Here is a 17,303-nt window from a genome sequence, read left to right on the forward strand (position 1 = left end):
CAGCTTCCTTCGCATTCTGTACCCCGTTGATCTGATTAGTTTGTCCCAAAAGATGCTTATGTTTCTTTCCAGTCTCTGTCAGATTCAGATAGTATAATTTCCCCCTTCTAACACCATAACCAAGAATCCGTCGAGTCAGAATGTCCTGAAACACACAGAAAGACGGATAGAAGGTCACAATACATGCAAGAGCTAAAATAACTTGACCAACAGACAGGATATTATAAGCTAGTGATGGAACAACTAAGACAGATTCAAGGGTTAAGGTATCAGATAAAGCAATAGAACCTTCTCCGGTGATCGGAGTTGGAGTACCATCAGCAGTAAAGACAACGTCTTGAGGGGATCGTCTAAGGTTTTTCACAAGACTTGGGTCATTGGTCATATGGTCAGATGCACCTGTATCAATCATCCATGTACTATTAAAAGTAACCTTACTCTTCATACCTGACTGCGTTGCATTAGCTGAGGCATTGTCTAGGTAAACTTCCTCTTTAGTAGCAACAGCGGCCTTGCCCAGATTCTTTCGCGGTTTCTTGGTGAAGTCCCACCAATTAGGGTAACCAATCACTTCATAGCACCGCTCCTTGCTATGACCTAATTCCTCACAGATAATGCACCTTTTGTTTGCATATGGATTTGGTTTACCTAGAGGACGGTGTGGAGAAGGTCCTAAGAAGCCTGGAGGAGGACCCTGTTTGTGTTGGGCCATAACATAAAATTCAGTAGTTACCGAATGCCCCATAGCCTATTTCTCTGATTGCATCATTGAGGAATTCATGATTTTCACAGGATTGGATTTTCAAGGGTTTCAAGATGGATATGAATGTTTTGGAAAAAAAAAAGGTAGGGTGATGGTGGTTTGAAATTCAGGATGGTTTGATTTCAACGGTGGTGGTACGCAGCGGTTTGTGGTGTTCTTCGGGATTCAGGGTTCAGGATTCAAAGGATGCAGCGCAAGTTCAAAGGATTGAACCTGCTCTGATACCAAGTAGAAAAGAATACTTCAATTCAGGGTTAATTCGATGATTCTATTCATCCCAAAATGAGGGTATATATACAAGTACAAATGAGTAGTCTAACTCTAATAGGAAACAATCTTTCCATAATTACAGAATATCCTAATTAAATAAAATCCTAATTACATATAGATTTACAACGATTCTACAGTTAAAGCTGTGGTTTTTGACTTGGGCCCTCTTAAAGCTCCTGGCCCAGATGGTTTCTCAGGTACATACTATCACTCCCATTGGGAAACTGTCCAAGCTGTTATTATTGAATTAGCCTCCCAACACCAGTCCACAAACCACCTTCTTCATTCTCTCAATCAAACACACATCACCTTAATCCCTAAAGTCAACAATCCAACCATTGCTTCCCAGTTTAGACCAATAGCCCTCTGCAATTTCTCGTACAAAATTTTAGCAAAGATCCTGGCTAACCGCTTGAAGCCTCTTATGCCTTCTCTTATATCCACCAACCAGTCAGCTTTCATAAATGAGAGATTGATCCAGGATAACATTATGGTGGCTCATGAGGTCTTCCATCATCTAAAACTTCTTCGATCTGGCAATGAGGACTTCTTTGTTCTTAAGTTGGACATGAATAAGGCTTACGACCGTGGGGAATGGTCGTTTTTGGAAAGTGTCCTCCTTAAACTCGGTTTCTGCTCCAGCTTTATTAAATTGATCATGAGTTGTGTTAGATTAGTTACATACTCAGTGTTGTTTAATGGAAAACCTGGGCCTTGGTTTACCCCTTCAAGAGGCTTGCGACATGGTGACCCTTTGTCCCCCTTCTTATTCCTTTTTGTGAATGATGTGCTCTCTGTAAGTAAATTGGGCTATTACCATTCAACACATGATTTCCCATGGTCACAAGGAAAACAAAAGATGCAGTAGATTGGGAGAAAAATTCTCCTGGCTTCTCAGTGGCTCAAAGAAATACAGAGAACGATTGCAGAATCGGATCATGGAGAAAAGATTACAAGCCTCGCCTCACTGATCTTGAGTTAAATATGGTATTCATTTCATATCATTTTACATGATTTCAAATTGATATGCATATCGGTTAGATTGTTTCAATATTCTCATCTGCATTAAAGAGTTTTTAACATGCATATCAATTTGAAATATTGACTGACTTTGGTTAGGAAAGATTCGATTGCATATTCAAAACAGTTTTAAAAACCTTTCCATGTTTATCTTGTTTTTAGTGAGAAGAAAAGATTTGATTGAGGGGGAGTTGTACTCCTCTATAAAAGGTTTGAAACTGCAATTTAGAAGGTAGAGTTTTTTGGTGATCAAAAGTGTTTTTATTGTGTTGCATATGTTTACACAAATCAACTCCTAAAACTCTCTTTACATGCTTCATTTCATTACATACTCTATCACCTCTATACTTCGTTGTCAAGATCAGTGAGAATCTGAGATCAAGGAAGATCAGTAGACAGGTTTTCATATTGATAGGATGGTGGTTATGTAAGAAGTTAGATCAGTTATAAATCAAGTTAGCATTTGTTGCTAAGTGAAAGTGTTTGTCATGGACAACACTACTTGTATACTGTAAACTCTTTTGTTTCTTACTGGATTTGGTTTCTCGTGTTGGCTACGTTAAAAGCCACGCAGTGAAGTTTCCTCAGTGAAGAGGTTTACACTACGTAAGCAATTCTTTTGTTCTTCTTACTTGAGTTGTTATTTTACTAGCCTCGTTTGTCATTCAAAATATAAAGAAATAGTTCCATCTTGTGTTTTCATCTCAAAAATGCTTCTCAAAGCTTCTGAATCCCAACTAATGTATCTTGTTCGTCTTGGTCCTCAGCAGATTGCCATAAGCCACTTACTTTTTGCGGATGATTCTCTATTCTTCCTCAGAGCTACTTTGGATAATTGTCTGCAGTTGTCTGATTTTCTTCATACCTTTTCCATCGCTTCAGGACAAAGGATTAACATGGATAAATCTTCTATTTATTTTAGTCCAAATACTCCTATGACAATGGTTCACTTGATCAGCTCAATTTTGCAAATGAAAGTGGTGGATGACCCCGGCAGGTATCTTGCTCCCTACAATATGGGGCAGGTCAAAGCGGAAGGCGCTGAATTTTGTGAAAGATGCGATTAAGAAGAAAGTGGCAGGTTGGAAGCAATCTTTATTGAGTCAAGCAGGCAAAGAAATCATGATAAAAGCAGTTGCTAGTGCTATCCCTGCTTATACAATGGCGTGTTTCAAGTTCCCAGCCTATACTTGCAAGGAGATTAACTCCATTCTTGGTGATTTTTGGTGGGGAAGCAATTCTTCGTCTGGTATTCACTGGAAAGCTTGGGATTTCCTAGGCCTTCCCAAATCTGATGGTGGTCTTGGCTTCCGCAACTTTCAGGATTTTAATGATGCCCTTCTTGCCAAGCAAGTTTGGAGATTATTCCAGTCTCCAAATTCTCTCTGTGCACAGGTGCTCAAACAAATTTATTATCCTAACTCTACCATTCTGGAGGCAAAACGTGGCTCGGCTCCCTCTTGTTATGGTCAAGTCTTTTGGCCGGGAGGAAGCTTTTGCAACATGGCTCTTTGTGGAATATTGGGAATGGCCTCTCGGTCAACCTATGGTCTGACTGTTGGATTCCAGAACTCCCTCCTTCTCCTCTGAATCCGGACAAAGCTCATCTCAACATCACCGTTTCTTCATTAATTGATTGGAATAGGATCTCATGGGATCTCACTCCGATTCAAGCTGATATTTCTCCTCTTCAACGTCGTAGAATATTGTCTATTCAGCTCGTCAATCGAGCCTCTCCAGACAAGCTTATCTGGCCTCATACAAAGAATGGAGAGTATAGTGTCAAATCAGGTTATCACTTTCAAGCTTCTTACAATCGCAACATCTCTTCTATCCATCCCCACCATTCTCACTTCGTTTCTACCATTACCTGGAAGTGGATTTTCAATATCCATAATCTCCCCAAAATCAGGCTGTTCTTTTGGAGGATTTTCCATAATATCTTGGCCACGAAAGCTGCTTTGTTTAAAAGGCATATTACTCACAGTCCCATTTGCCCGATTTGTAATCTTTATCCGGAGTCTGTGGAACATGTTCTTTTTACTTGTCCTTGGGTGGTAGCTGCTTGGTTTGTAGATCCTGTTGGTTATAGAGTTCCAGTGCAAGCAATTACATCGGTGGATGATTGGTTTGCTATCATTCGTAAGTCTCCTGCCTCGAAAGACTTTATCACCCAAATCTCTTTCCTAATGTGGTTCATTTGGAAACACCGATGTTGGTGTGTCTTTAATCACCAATCTCCCCTCCCAAGTATGATAGCCATGAAAGCTTATTCTGCTGCTATGGAATTTCTGGATTCTGCCGCATCAAAATTGACTGGCCAGCACCCCTCTTCCCCTGCTTCTGATCCCACAATCAATGACAGATGGTCTCCTCCCCCCAATCTCTGTTTCAAAGTAAATACTGATGCTTCTTGGAATGAGAATTCGGTCTCTGGTGGTATTGCAGCTGTTGTACGAGATGATATGGGAAGAGTTATTGATGGTTTTGCAGGTGTACTACCAGTTATCTCCCCTCTAGCGGCGGAACTCCGAGCAATCTGTGAAGGCTTGGTTCTTATTGCAAAGCTCCCTCCTTGCCCGGTCATTCTGGAATCGGATTCTTTAACTCTGATTCAGGCTCTAAACTCAGGTATCCCTCCCCAAGACTGGACAGTGTCAAACTTATTCTCTAAAGCCCGGTACCTCTCTCGAAACCGGCAGATCAGCTGGCTTTGGACCAGCAGGAAAGCAAAGCGAGCAGCGGATCATGTTGCCGCTCTTGCATATAGGGGAAAGTGTCCCCTAGATTGGGTGGTTAACCCTCCTTCCTCTCTAATTAGTGTGCTGTTGTATGATGGGCTCCCGTGCCCTCCTCATTCTCCTAGACTTGGTTAGCTGGGGTTAGCTTAGCTCACCTGTTTTCTTTGCTCTGTTTTTTCCCTTGTTTCGTTTTCCTTTGCTGTATTCTCCCCCGCCAAAAAAAAAATGAGGAGCCACAGTTCATACCCTGCACAAGTGCATTGGATCTTTATTTTAATTAAGCTTACTCTCGAGTATACAAAATAGCTCTTTTCATTTCTTAAACTGTAATATCAATCTCGATCAGTAGCTGTAAGAGCTAGTTGTGGAGAAGCTTGATCAGTTGATGGTGTTTGCGGCTCTTCGAAAGATACAGAAGGCAAATCTACGCAGTTCGGTGAAGCTGTAACGTACTGCATGTCGATGTTGGTAATGGCTTCTGAAATTACGAGAGTTGAGGTCTTTTTCATTGAAAAGTTTGAGGGCAGCCAGAATCTTTTCGCATGTAGATACTCTTGAAGCAGGGTGGATCAAGACGTGCTGATGCTTGTATATGAATGAAGCTACAAGGATGATGAGAGCGAGCACCGAAGCCAATCCGACTACGAGGAATAGGCCCCAAAAGCTGTCAAGGCCAAGACTGCTGCCAGAAACTTTTGGTGTACTCAATTTTTGGCATTTGCTTCCCTTCTTGTATAGTTTATTTTCGAACTCTAGTATATTCTCTATCTCAGTCACATTTAGTACCGCTTGGGAAATATCATGGAGAAGAGGGGAACGTTTTGGAAATACCTGTGAAGTCATCTCAGAAATTAATAAACAGCATATAGTGAGGAAATTTTCACACGTTTTAGTATTTTTGACATTAATTTCCACTCCCTGTTATATATTTTAGCATTTTTACATGTGAATTATAGTGTTTGGTATGAAAATTGTTAAAAATAATTAGGGAAGTCTTACGAATCCAAACCCAACCGTTTTGCAGATGGGCGCTATCATGGTATATTTAGAACAATATTTTTCAAGAAAAATCGTCATCGTAGTGCTTTTCATCAACGATGGCAGCAATTCCACCATTTTTACTTCCTCTGGAAAGAGCTTCATCAAACCCTTCCTTAGTGCTGAAGCCCTTAAACTTGGAATCGTCAAAACCTAACTGTTTCAAGATACCATATAGATAAGCATCTGTTGCGTAGCCAACACTCCCCCCGTTCCTTAAAATGTCCCTTCGTACTGGTAACAGTTCGTTGTAATTGTTGGACCGTTAATACTGATGCCAAATTCGCAGTGCATCTTTTTGCCAGTATTAACATAACAAATACCCATATAATATCATCACAAATCTTGACAAGTTACTGATAACTCTTTCACCTGTACAATGTATATATAAGGAAACTGTTATTTCAAAGAATGCAAGGAGTTACTGCATGTACTCCGAGAACTATTGAAATTCATAACTGAAATAAAATTAGAAAGAGGTTACCAGATGATTATTGTGTGCAAAAACCATTGTTGAGAATGAGAACCAGAGGCTAGTGCCAACTTGATGGGAGGGAATCCCACGGAAGTTTTCATTAATTTGATGTCAAGAACCCAAATGACAAAACCAATAAAGATGAAGAAACAAGAGGTCTGTAATTGGCACAACCATGCATTTCTTTTCTTGATGTCTGTAATTGGCACAACCATTACTATACTAGAATCTGTATATGGCAGTCCATATATAGAGACTTATTTGCTCAAATCGTTATATCTCCTACTACCGCATCGAAGTTCTGTAAAGTAATTAAGTTGAATCTGTAAGAAATAATTATTTCTAACCATGATAATACTTGAACAGATAGCAACTCAGACAATCAAATCTGCAACAACATTTTGTCAAAATCTGTTGTGCAAGTTATGCAGATATAAATGAATGTGAATCATGATCAATTCTAAGTTCATCGTCATACTAGATAATTAAGAAGACTATGCCAAATATAAGATTGTAATTCAACAGCAACTTGAATCAAGACCAAAACATAATCTGCAGTGTATGAAATATTAAATCCAGAAAGCAAAACTAATAAAAGTCTGGGAAACTAACACGATGTGGTTCCAGAATCCATTGATGCTTCTCCTAGATGCACCCTCAATCTCATATTGTTAATGGGACAATTTTGTTTGAGGTTTGGTGTTCTAGCAGGGATCAATGAGGAGGTTGCAATCCACTTTATATCAGAAAAAACTGTTGTGGCAGTTCCTTCCATTAAGCAACTGCCTTATAACTTCCATATGTTTATCTGAATGGATTAATCTAAATAACCATACAAGTTTGAATTCAAATTCAAAAACAGATTGCATTAATAAAACTATTTTCGATTACAAGCTTTATTAAATACTCTGATGTTACAAACTGAAACTCTAAAACTCCTCACAATGTCAATTAGCAGAAAGTGTTGATGTCTAGTTCAATAAGGTCTTACAATCTCCCACTGAACTAGATATCATACAAAATCAACTTACATTGTGGAGTTGTTTTCTTAAGTGTGCACAAGAGTTCAAGAACATCATCTGTTTTTCAAATTCCTGTCAATTTTGCTAAACTGCATTGAACTACAAAAGATTACAATGAATTGGAAAATCACTAGTCTTCTATGATCACAATGCAGCAAGTAAAATTACATGAAACTACCTTAAGTATGATCTTGTACATGTTTACTTTATTTACATTAATCAATTTGTAAAACATGTTTGATCCAAAATCAATTTCAACTAGATGAAATGCTGTATTATCTTACTGATTTGGCATATCAGTATCAAGTTTTTCTGCATATGTACATATTCACTGATTTATATATCAGTATTAGGCTCCTTATATGTACATGGTTCTGCATATGTACATGTTCTACCTATACAGCAACCTAATGTTGAAACTTAATTTTATTCAAATGATAGATATCAAATGATGACTTCATAAATGACTGACTGACTAAAATATTGATACATTAGCAGATAGTACTTCACACAATATAATCAGCTTGAAATGTTGAAGTGGTGAATCTTGATTTATCTGTGTTTGATCTCTAGAATAATGACCGTGATACTAATTCATGAAAGTACTTCTTAGCAACCTCTTCTCCACCTTTCTCACTTTCAGTTTCTGGAAGTAAACCTTCTGCCATCGAACGTTGAACTACAATCTCCATGTTGAATTCATAGTCCTTTGGAAAAATTGAACAATAAGCAAAGCATCATTTTAAATGAGATGGGAGATAAAGGTAACTCAACCTTAGAGCTGGAAGAATATTACTCTTATCATATGGTAACTCCCAAATATTGCTAATCAAGATGCTATTCAAATCCTCTGAATCTATATATTATGCCACGTAAAAGACCCCCAAGTGTTTTTGCAGCTAAAGGGAGACCGTTATACTTAACTACTATCTTTTTACCAATTTCTTCCAAGTTTGGAAATGCAGAAGGCTTCCCATTTTTAAAGGCATGTTTTGCAAGTAACAACCACCAGTCTTCATTCGACAACTTTCCCAAAATGTGAATAGGAAGAGTGTGCATCATAGAAGCAACCCTTAAGTTGTGTGTTGTTACTATGAAATTGCTTCCTCCAGCCCCAGAAATAAAAGGAGCCTGTAGTAGACTCCAATCATCATAGTTCTCATTCCAAACGTCATCCAACACAAACAAAAACTTCTTTCCTTTGAGTTGTTCCTTTATCTCAACTTGAAGACGATTCAGTTTTGAAATATCAGTAGTTTTGGAAGTGGCTGACTCAAGAGGTGTTTTAGTAACCATAACAACATCAAATTCTTCTGAAACACAAGCCCATGCTTTAAGATTAGTTTAGGGGTGCAGTCCTTCTGTTTTATCCACCAAAGTCCAACTTCATTCTTGCACTTGCTCAACAATTTAAGCTGCATTGCCATTTTTCATTAACTGATGCTTTGACTGCATGGCTTCCTTGAGTAATATAGGATTATTTTCTTCCCCCAAATCAAGTTCAACTTCAGTGAAATATAACGTTTAACCACCGGAAATTGCAGGTTTCTTGTTCTTGTTGATTTTCTAACTTCTGATGTGTCGTTTACATCAATTTCTGTGTTTTGAGGGCATTCAGGAATATGCACTTCACTCTGACTTTGAACTTGATTTTCGTCTACAGTTGCTGGAACTTCTACTTCAGTTTCAGTTTGATCCTGCATTTTCTCTTCATCTCAAATGGAGAAATCTCGGTTCATTATTCTTGGTGGTGGTCTTGAGTACCAGCGAGTTTCTAACCTATTGTCAAGTTTTGATACTCTTTTACAGCAGGAGATGGACCATTTAAAGATGACAGTAGCAAAGATCGAAGCACGCCACCCTGATGTCCTTCTGGTGGAGAAATCTGTTTCTTGAGATGCTCAGAAATATCTTCTTGTAAAAGACATATCACTTGTTCTTAATATCAAGAGGCCACTTTTAGAGCGCATACCTCGCTGCACAGTTGCTCAAACAATTTCATCTATCGATCATCTCTCTTCACAAAAGTTGGGCTACTGTGAGACATTTCATTTGGAGAGGTTTCTGGAAGATCTTGGTTCTACTGGCCAAAAGAAACTGGTGAAGACATTGATATATTTTGAAGGCTGCCAGTTGCTTTACTCAGTTCTGTAAAACTCATTTAATTTATTGTTCTTTCAAACCTGCCAAACTGTGGACCAAAATACAACGTTTGTGTTACCACATATTACAAATATATATAATCCTGGATACCCTAACCTTTCTCACTACAATGTTTCCATTTCTTCTAAACTCTGGTTTGTATGTTCTGCTCTTGAACCTTTTTTTCTTTTTTTCTTCTATTTCACTTTGGTCGAACATCTCATTATAACAAGTTGCTCTATGAGTTCTAAAAATTCTTATCCCTCTTTCTGAACTGCAGAATTTGAAATTTTTGACCTTTCTGAATGTTCAATAAAATATGCACTAATTGAGATAGTCCAACTATTGGATATATTCATGGTGGGTGACGTTGCCTCCATGCAAATAAGTACAATTAAAGCCAGCAAAAATGTCTTCACTGATGTTAATCACCCTGAAAGTTTTACTGATGCCACCTCAATTCAAGAACCAAAATCAATCAAAGACATCTGGATGACCATAATGCATTCGAACTTGCAAAGGATTTACCAAGCAAGTGTGAAACAGAACCAGTAAAGACATGCTCCCTAACTCCCAAGATCGTAAGCTTCCGGATACCATGATAGTGCCTGTATTCTTCTAATAGATTCCTCATTTTGAGTGCCTCCTCAAAATAATTGTCTTGGTTCTGAACCGCATCACCACGAGTGAAGATAATGGCATGATTTTGATTCTCTGGTTTGCCCTCTCCGAGCTTCAAAGGACTAGGTAACTTAATGCGATAGATTTCCATTTCTTTCTCTAATTGATTATCATACTTGACAAGAACAGAATAATATTCCTTCTCATCCCTGCCAGTTGAAACCTCCTCAACATAGGCAATTTGAAGTGCTCCATTGGTTTTCATTAGATACAAAATTTCATCAGCAGGGGGATCTTTCTTTGCCTTTTGTGTTCCATGCATATATCTGGTATGCAACCACATATGTATGTCATCAAAGCAGTTCCAACTTCATGACCTTTGTACAACGAGTTCACACTACTGCTTGTTCTACTTAAAACTCTTGGAAGAAGATGACCTCTCTGAGGTCAAACCGTCTAAACCAATGGCTCGCATCATAGAACCAATTTCTTGTGAACCTTCCCGAATGTCCATCTGTGATGCAGAATCCAGAAAGCCAACATCTTAAGAGCTCGAAAATAATATATCATCCCCTTTACAGTTAGAGTAAGTGTTTGTCCTCTGTAAGATGCCCAAGGCCTGAGTTCCCTCAACTTCTGTTGTCCATATCTCATCGTCATTGGCTACTCCTTCTCGACGCATCCTCTCCATGTTGCAGACTCTTGAATCTGCTTTACAATTAATTCTGTAGGTGGTTTCTCCCTCAACATATGATCAAAATCTTGGATTCTTAGATGCAGTTCAATACCACCTTTCCATTTCTTAAGTTCAATTCATTGAGCAACTGAATCTGATTGATACTTATAAGAAAATGCATAGCTGTATGCAATTCAATCTAAGTCAGTCATACTAGTGCTGTAAAACTGAAATTATGCAGTAGAAATAATATGTCCCAAATGTTAATTCAATTTTTGAACAACATTTTAATGAAGTGCACATACATAGATCAACAAACCATGATATTTTCAAGAAGTTGGTATCATTTGTGATACACTTATCTCTGACATCATCTGAATGTTTAATGACGTGTATATGCAACTCAAATAACCAAATGTTTGAATACTAATTTCTTTGGAAACCAGAATCAAATTAATTTTAAGTATAAGTGAGTCTTTTGTTTTCTGTTGATAAATGAATCAGTTTGTGCATTTATATAACAACCACTTTGATGGCAGGATATATATATGCATAAGATGATCCAGAAAGCACTTTAGTTTGCAGATAATCATGAATACATGGCTACTTTGGCAGCATACTGTGTTGTGATCATATATGCATCAATTTCTGAAACTATATATATTCTGTCAAAACAGATATTCAGGAATATTGTAATACACCATCTAATCAACTTGCAGTTATGTATCATAAATAAAGCATGATGATCTTATCAATCTTGTAGTGTAATTGAAAATCAGAACTTGAACATATATAAGCACCATTTATGCATTAATCGAACAAATTTGAATTGCAGTAAGGATTCTAGAACATGGAACTGTTCTGCAGCCATATGCAAGATGTGATAATGAGACTTGAACCAAAACATGAATATCTTAACAATCTTAATTTGAGCATAGTTGGCTCTGATACCAATTGTAAGAAATAATTATTTCTAACCATGATAATACTTGAACAGATAGCAACTCAGACAATCAAATCTGCAACAACATTTTGTCAAAATCTGTTGTACAAGTTATGCAGATATAAATGAATGTGAATCATGATCAATTCTAAGTTCATCGTCATACTAGATAATTAAGAAGACTATCCCAAATATAAGATTGTAATTCAACAGCAACTTGAATCAAGACCAAAACATAATCTGCAGTGAATAAAATATTAAATCCAGAAAGCAAAACTAATAAAAGTCTGGGAAACTAACACGATGTGGTTCCAGAATCCATTGATGCTTCTCCTAGATGCACCCTCAATCTCATATTGTTAATGGGACAATTTTGTTTGAGGTTTGGTGTTCTAGCAGGGATCAATAAGGAGGTTGCAATCCACTTTATATCAGAAAAAACTGTTGTGGCAGTTCCTTCCATTAAGCAACTGCCTTATAACTTCCATACGTTTATCTGAATGGATTAATCTAAATAACCATACAAGTTTGAATTCAAATTCAAAAACAGATTGCATTAATAAAACTATTTTCGATTACAAGCTTTATTAAATACTCTGATGTTACAAACTGAAACTCTAAAACTCCTCACAATGTCAATTAGTAGAAAGTGTTGATGTCTAGTTCAATAAGGTCTTACAGAATCAGTTTATAGAATTCCCAGATATATCGATATTGAATATACATAGCAAGTGATGTATGGGTTGCAATCAATTAAAGATAGGATAAGAAAAGTTACCCCAAGATATACCCCAAGATATACTTGATGTACCAAATCATTGTAAGTGTGTCAGCGCTGGTGCCATCAGGCATTTTGCCAAGAACTCGAAAGGTAGATCGTGTTTGAATCCAAAATTAACATTTTTTCCCGATAAGGGAGACTTGAAGAAAACCGGGCCAATATCCGTAGCCCAAACTATTTATTTTCGACAAGTTCGAAATATTTTGTTTAGAGGCTAAACAAAACCTACTTAGAGGCCAAGCAATCTTGAAGCAGATCTAATATTCCTTAATTATCAAGATATTTGATAATTAATGGTGATTTGCTTGGTTGTCAAGACTGTGCAAAACGGGAAGATAAAATATGCTGGCTGCATATATATGGCCGAGATTACTCTAGTCATGTAAGGTAATTATTGAGATTCCTCATATATTGCGATCAAGGACGCGAACGCGGACAAGTTGGTTTGCTCGCGAGTGTCAAGTTGGCTATATATATATATATATGGTCCATGCAATTAAACATGGCAACATGCTGTCCTTCTTCACCTATGTACTCATGCAATTAAATAGCATGGTGGGCCATCATTCACTACCAATAATATGTAAGCAATCTCATGCAGGGTATATATAATTGCTAAGTGGTGGGCCAACTAAGGAAGATATACATACAAACTGCATGAATCAAGGTTACGTGGGGCTACACAGATAGATATATATATATATATATATATATATATATATATATATATATATGCATGCAATTAAAGGAGTCCTCGCGAAGATATAAAAGATATGAGCATATCCTACTGTATCCAAGAAGATTAAGTCCAAGACTCCAAAAGCCCAATAACTGTGGTCTGAAATATAGTATTGCATTGCTATTAGGAATGTGATTCTACGAGTAGCCTATATATAGAGGCTAAAGATGGAACACAAAAACACACAACTCTCACTATGCCAATAACTCAATCATACAATAGACGTCAGACGACAGAAAGCTAATTTTCTGTTGTCTGAAATTTTCAGACAACAGACAAACCTAACTCTGTTGTTTGAATACCCACTGAAACACAGTTTTTTCATTTTGAGTAAATGGGTGACATTCAGACAACATTTTAATGTTGTTACTTGCAGATAGAGATGTACCTATAATTTCATTCCTCTGAAGGCTCTTATTGAAACAACATTTTTATGTTGTTGGCTCCAGATAGAGAATTTCATTCCTTTGAAGCCTCAAAGCTTGACTTATTCAAACAACAGTATTCTGTCGTCTGAATGAGTTGGACTGAAAGGTAGAGAATTTCATTCCTCTGAAGCCTCAAAGCTCGACTTATTCAAACAACAGTGATAAGAAAATTCTGTCGTCTGAATGAGTTGGACTGAAATTTTAGAAATTTCCCTCCCAATCGATTAAGGTATTTCCCTCTAAAAATTGGTCAAAACCCTAGTTGAGTCAAAGAGTGGTAAGCATCAGACAACTAATTTGACATAATTGTGTTGTCTGATTACATGTGGGAGTCAACTCTTTTAATTTTGGGTCCTTGACCAAAAGCACTAAAATTGATCAAAATTAACCCACTTACCCCACAAACAGATTTTTATTCCCATTAACACAATTTAAACTAAATTAACATTTTTGCCCTCAGCCTAATTAAAAATCTACAGCCATGCCATTTAATTCCTCTCTTTCCTCTCTACCACTAGTCACGACTCAGTCACACTCTCTCTCTCCCCCCGCTCCTCCCTCACGCTCAAGGCCCAGATCGACCTCCTCCTCCTCGTCGCCATCTTAACATCGTTGCCGCCATTGTCGGTCACCAAAACCAACCCTCCTTCACTTCTCAGCTCCTGATATGGAGAATTTAGACCAACAAGTGGTCTTCTACAGTGGCCAATTCGTGGCTTATTCTGAAGACACCATGTTCTATGACATGGTAGTTGGCGACAAAGCCGATCTTGGGTCATCGTTATCTCCAAAATTGCAATTGAAGATCATGTTTCGCCAACCAACAAAGATACTTGGGGGGCAATATTACTAATTCTACGAGCCAAATTTCTTCCAAGTTTTCGACGCGAAGTATCTTTGTTATTTTCCTACAAGCTCCCGCAAGAGGGATTTTTGTGCCGTAAAATTTTGATGCATCGGAGCTTGGAGTGAAGCATAGGTGGCCTCCCCCGTGACCTTCTATAGGTTAGCCAAATGAGTTGCCGCTAGCTTCTTTCTTTCTTTGCTTTTAATTTTCTGTCAAATATTGCATCTTTCTTTTAGTTATTTGACAAAAAAATAATCATAATAATAAAATAAATAAATAAATACAAAAAGAGAGTTATGGAATATACTAAAAAAAATCATTAAGTCAAAGAAAAGTCCCTTCTCTCTCGCTGTGAGAGAAGTTAGGGTTTGAAAGTGCGGCAAGGTGCATGGTGGTTCTGGCGAGTATATACCGCGTTGTTCAACAGTTAGACCTTGAAGGTGTCCAGCTCCTGTGGACGACGTGGTTATTGGTTGGCTCTCAATTGTGTAAGTTGGAGGACATGGCAGGCCGATCAGTGAGACGTACTCTATATGCGGCGGCGGAAGAGGTAGTGATTGAGGGGATTGAAAATAACCCCGATTTGGGTCGTGTGCGTCATTTTATGGTTGGAAAGGTGCTCACGGTGAAATCAGTAAATATGGAGGCTCTGTTTAAGAAGTTGAAGGATCTGTGGAGAACTAATGAGAGGTTTGCAATGTGCGCTGTGGATGGCTCTGACAGGTTTCTGGTTGGCTTCAATTCAGAATTGGACAGGAAAAAGGTGATGCAGGGATGTCCGTGGACATTTGATAACGCTCTAGTGGTTTTGGCAGAGACTGATGGGCGTTCTGACTTAAGGGAGGTCAGTATGGAGGAATCTGCTTTCTGGGTTTGAGTTAGAGGGCTCCCTCCTCTGTTTCTTAACAAGGCAATGGGTATGAGAATTGGGACCAGTATTGGATCACATGTTTGGACGGATGAGGGCAGGAATGGGGATTTTTGGGGGGGTTGTTTGAGGATCAGGGTGAGACTTAATCTATCCTCACCACTTCCAAGGTGGGTGTTGGTGAAGGTGGACGATGGCTTAGCGAGGAAGTTTGAGTTAGAGTATGAAAGATTACCTTTCTTCTGCTTTTATTGTGGATTGTTCTCTCATTTCAGTTCTAGCTGTCCGGAGAAGGCACACAATGAGAAGTTAGAGGTAGGCTATGGGTGGTGGAAAACTGTAATCCGTGATGTGTACAATTTCCGGGTGGATGGACAGCTTAAAGGTCATTCTTTTGGACTCCGGCGTGAGCCCCAAAATATGGGTTGGACATGTTTGGCACCGGAGTTTTCAAACAGTGGGACAGTGAGGGATAGTGGTTGATGAAGCAGGATCTACGACCTTCTAAGCGGTACAAGGTGGCGGCCTTACCAGAAAATGGGATGGTGGTTGATGGAGCGGAAGCCGATAGTCCGGTGGAAAGGCTAGCGGATTCTGTGGGGTTACTGGAAAGGAAAGAAGGTGGGACTGGAATGGGTGGAGAAGTTTTTGAGAGGGTGTTAAAGAAACCTTAATTGAATATTTTTGTGCCTATTTACCATGTATGTTCATGGTTAATAGGCTCGCTGAATATGTGAGCACTGGTTGTCTAATGGGTGGTGCTAGCATATCACGTCCTAAACTTGTCCTAGAGTTGGCAAGGGAATGTATGTATCCGTGCCATTCTTGCTTGAGATGAATGAATGATTTCGTTCAAAAAAAAAAAAAACAAAGAGAAGTTTATGTGCTTTGGAGAAATGATATATCTTACAATAGGAAAAATGCAATGGGATTGAAAGAACTTCACAATATCTCGACATATGTAGTATTTGCCAAGAATTGGATGAGGTCTTACAACTCTCTTAGTTTGCAATGTGTTGGCTAGAGTTGCCAATCACTCGATTGTTTGTTTCTATTGCTTGACTTTGCGAACAATCGTAATTCTTATATAGTGGATTATAGCGAGGATTACGGTTAGATTATGCAAATTCAATTAAAATTGTATCTGTTATTGAGATTTTTTTAATTGCATTTAATTAATTGTACCAAAATAGCTAGATATGATTTCATCATATTAAATGTGTGAATGTGATGGTTATTGACCATGTAATTGATCATTCGTTTTCTTTTATTGCTTGATAATGCAATCAATCCCAATTCATATAGAGTTAATACACTAAGAATTACTGTTACATTGCGCAAATGCAACTAGAATCGTATCAGCTATTGAGATATTTTATCAAATTACATGCAGTTAAAAATTGAACAAATTAGCTAGATACGATTTCTTCATATTGAATTTGTGAAGGCATATCATTATTGACCACTTGATGATTCTTCTTTTTATTCTATTGCTTAAGTATATCTGTTGTACAAAAGCATCCAGTTACTTTTTCAATCACATTTTTCCATGTATCCTGGTGATTATAAGCCATGTCATCGACCTAAGAAGTTCAGGCTTCATGATCCTTGATTGGCGAAACCAGAGAATCGATCTAACCCCCAAAGGATATCAATCATATTGGCGGGCTGCCCCCACATTACTGCACAATTGGGGCCGTAAGCTGATCAATCAGCCTATATACACAGAAAAAGAAATACTAATCACAATTGATAGAACAATATCCAAGATATACGGTAGTGTGATTCTTGCAATGGAAATATAATTACTGTTGGGGACATATTGAGTATGAATGTGTATGCAATTTATGAATGATGTGCTCTAGTTCCAAGTATAGGAGGTCAAGTTTTAGTAAATGGAAGGTGAGAATATCGTACCCAATGGATTGA

At 38.0% G+C, this 17,303-nt stretch overlaps 1 long non-coding RNA gene and 1 other non-coding gene across 3 annotated transcripts; both read right to left on the bottom strand.

The window, feature by feature from the left end:
- Positions 1-5,003: 5,003 nt before the first annotated feature.
- Positions 5,004-7,048, bottom strand: LOC121053015. 2 transcript variants are annotated; one of them, XR_005810520.1, is made up of 4 exons: positions 6,920-7,048; positions 6,317-6,608; positions 5,794-6,204; positions 5,004-5,625 (listed from the first exon to the last, which is right to left on the bottom strand). It is a non-coding gene; the product is annotated as an uncharacterized LOC121053015 (long non-coding RNA). The 2 variants fall into 2 exon arrangements; XR_005810519.1 differs by having other exon boundaries at positions 5,004-6,204.
- A 3,546-nt stretch (positions 7,049-10,594) lies between these two features.
- LOC112201217 lies at positions 10,595-10,673 on the bottom strand. The gene has a single exon (XR_002936673.1). It is a non-coding gene; the product is annotated as a small nucleolar RNA J33 (small nucleolar RNA).
- Between the last annotated feature and the right edge of the window lie 6,630 nt (positions 10,674-17,303).

Source organism: Rosa chinensis, chromosome 4, assembly GCF_002994745.2.
Source record: "Rosa chinensis cultivar Old Blush chromosome 4, RchiOBHm-V2, whole genome shotgun sequence".
Lineage (NCBI taxonomy): Eukaryota > Viridiplantae > Streptophyta > Magnoliopsida > Rosales > Rosaceae > Rosa > Rosa chinensis.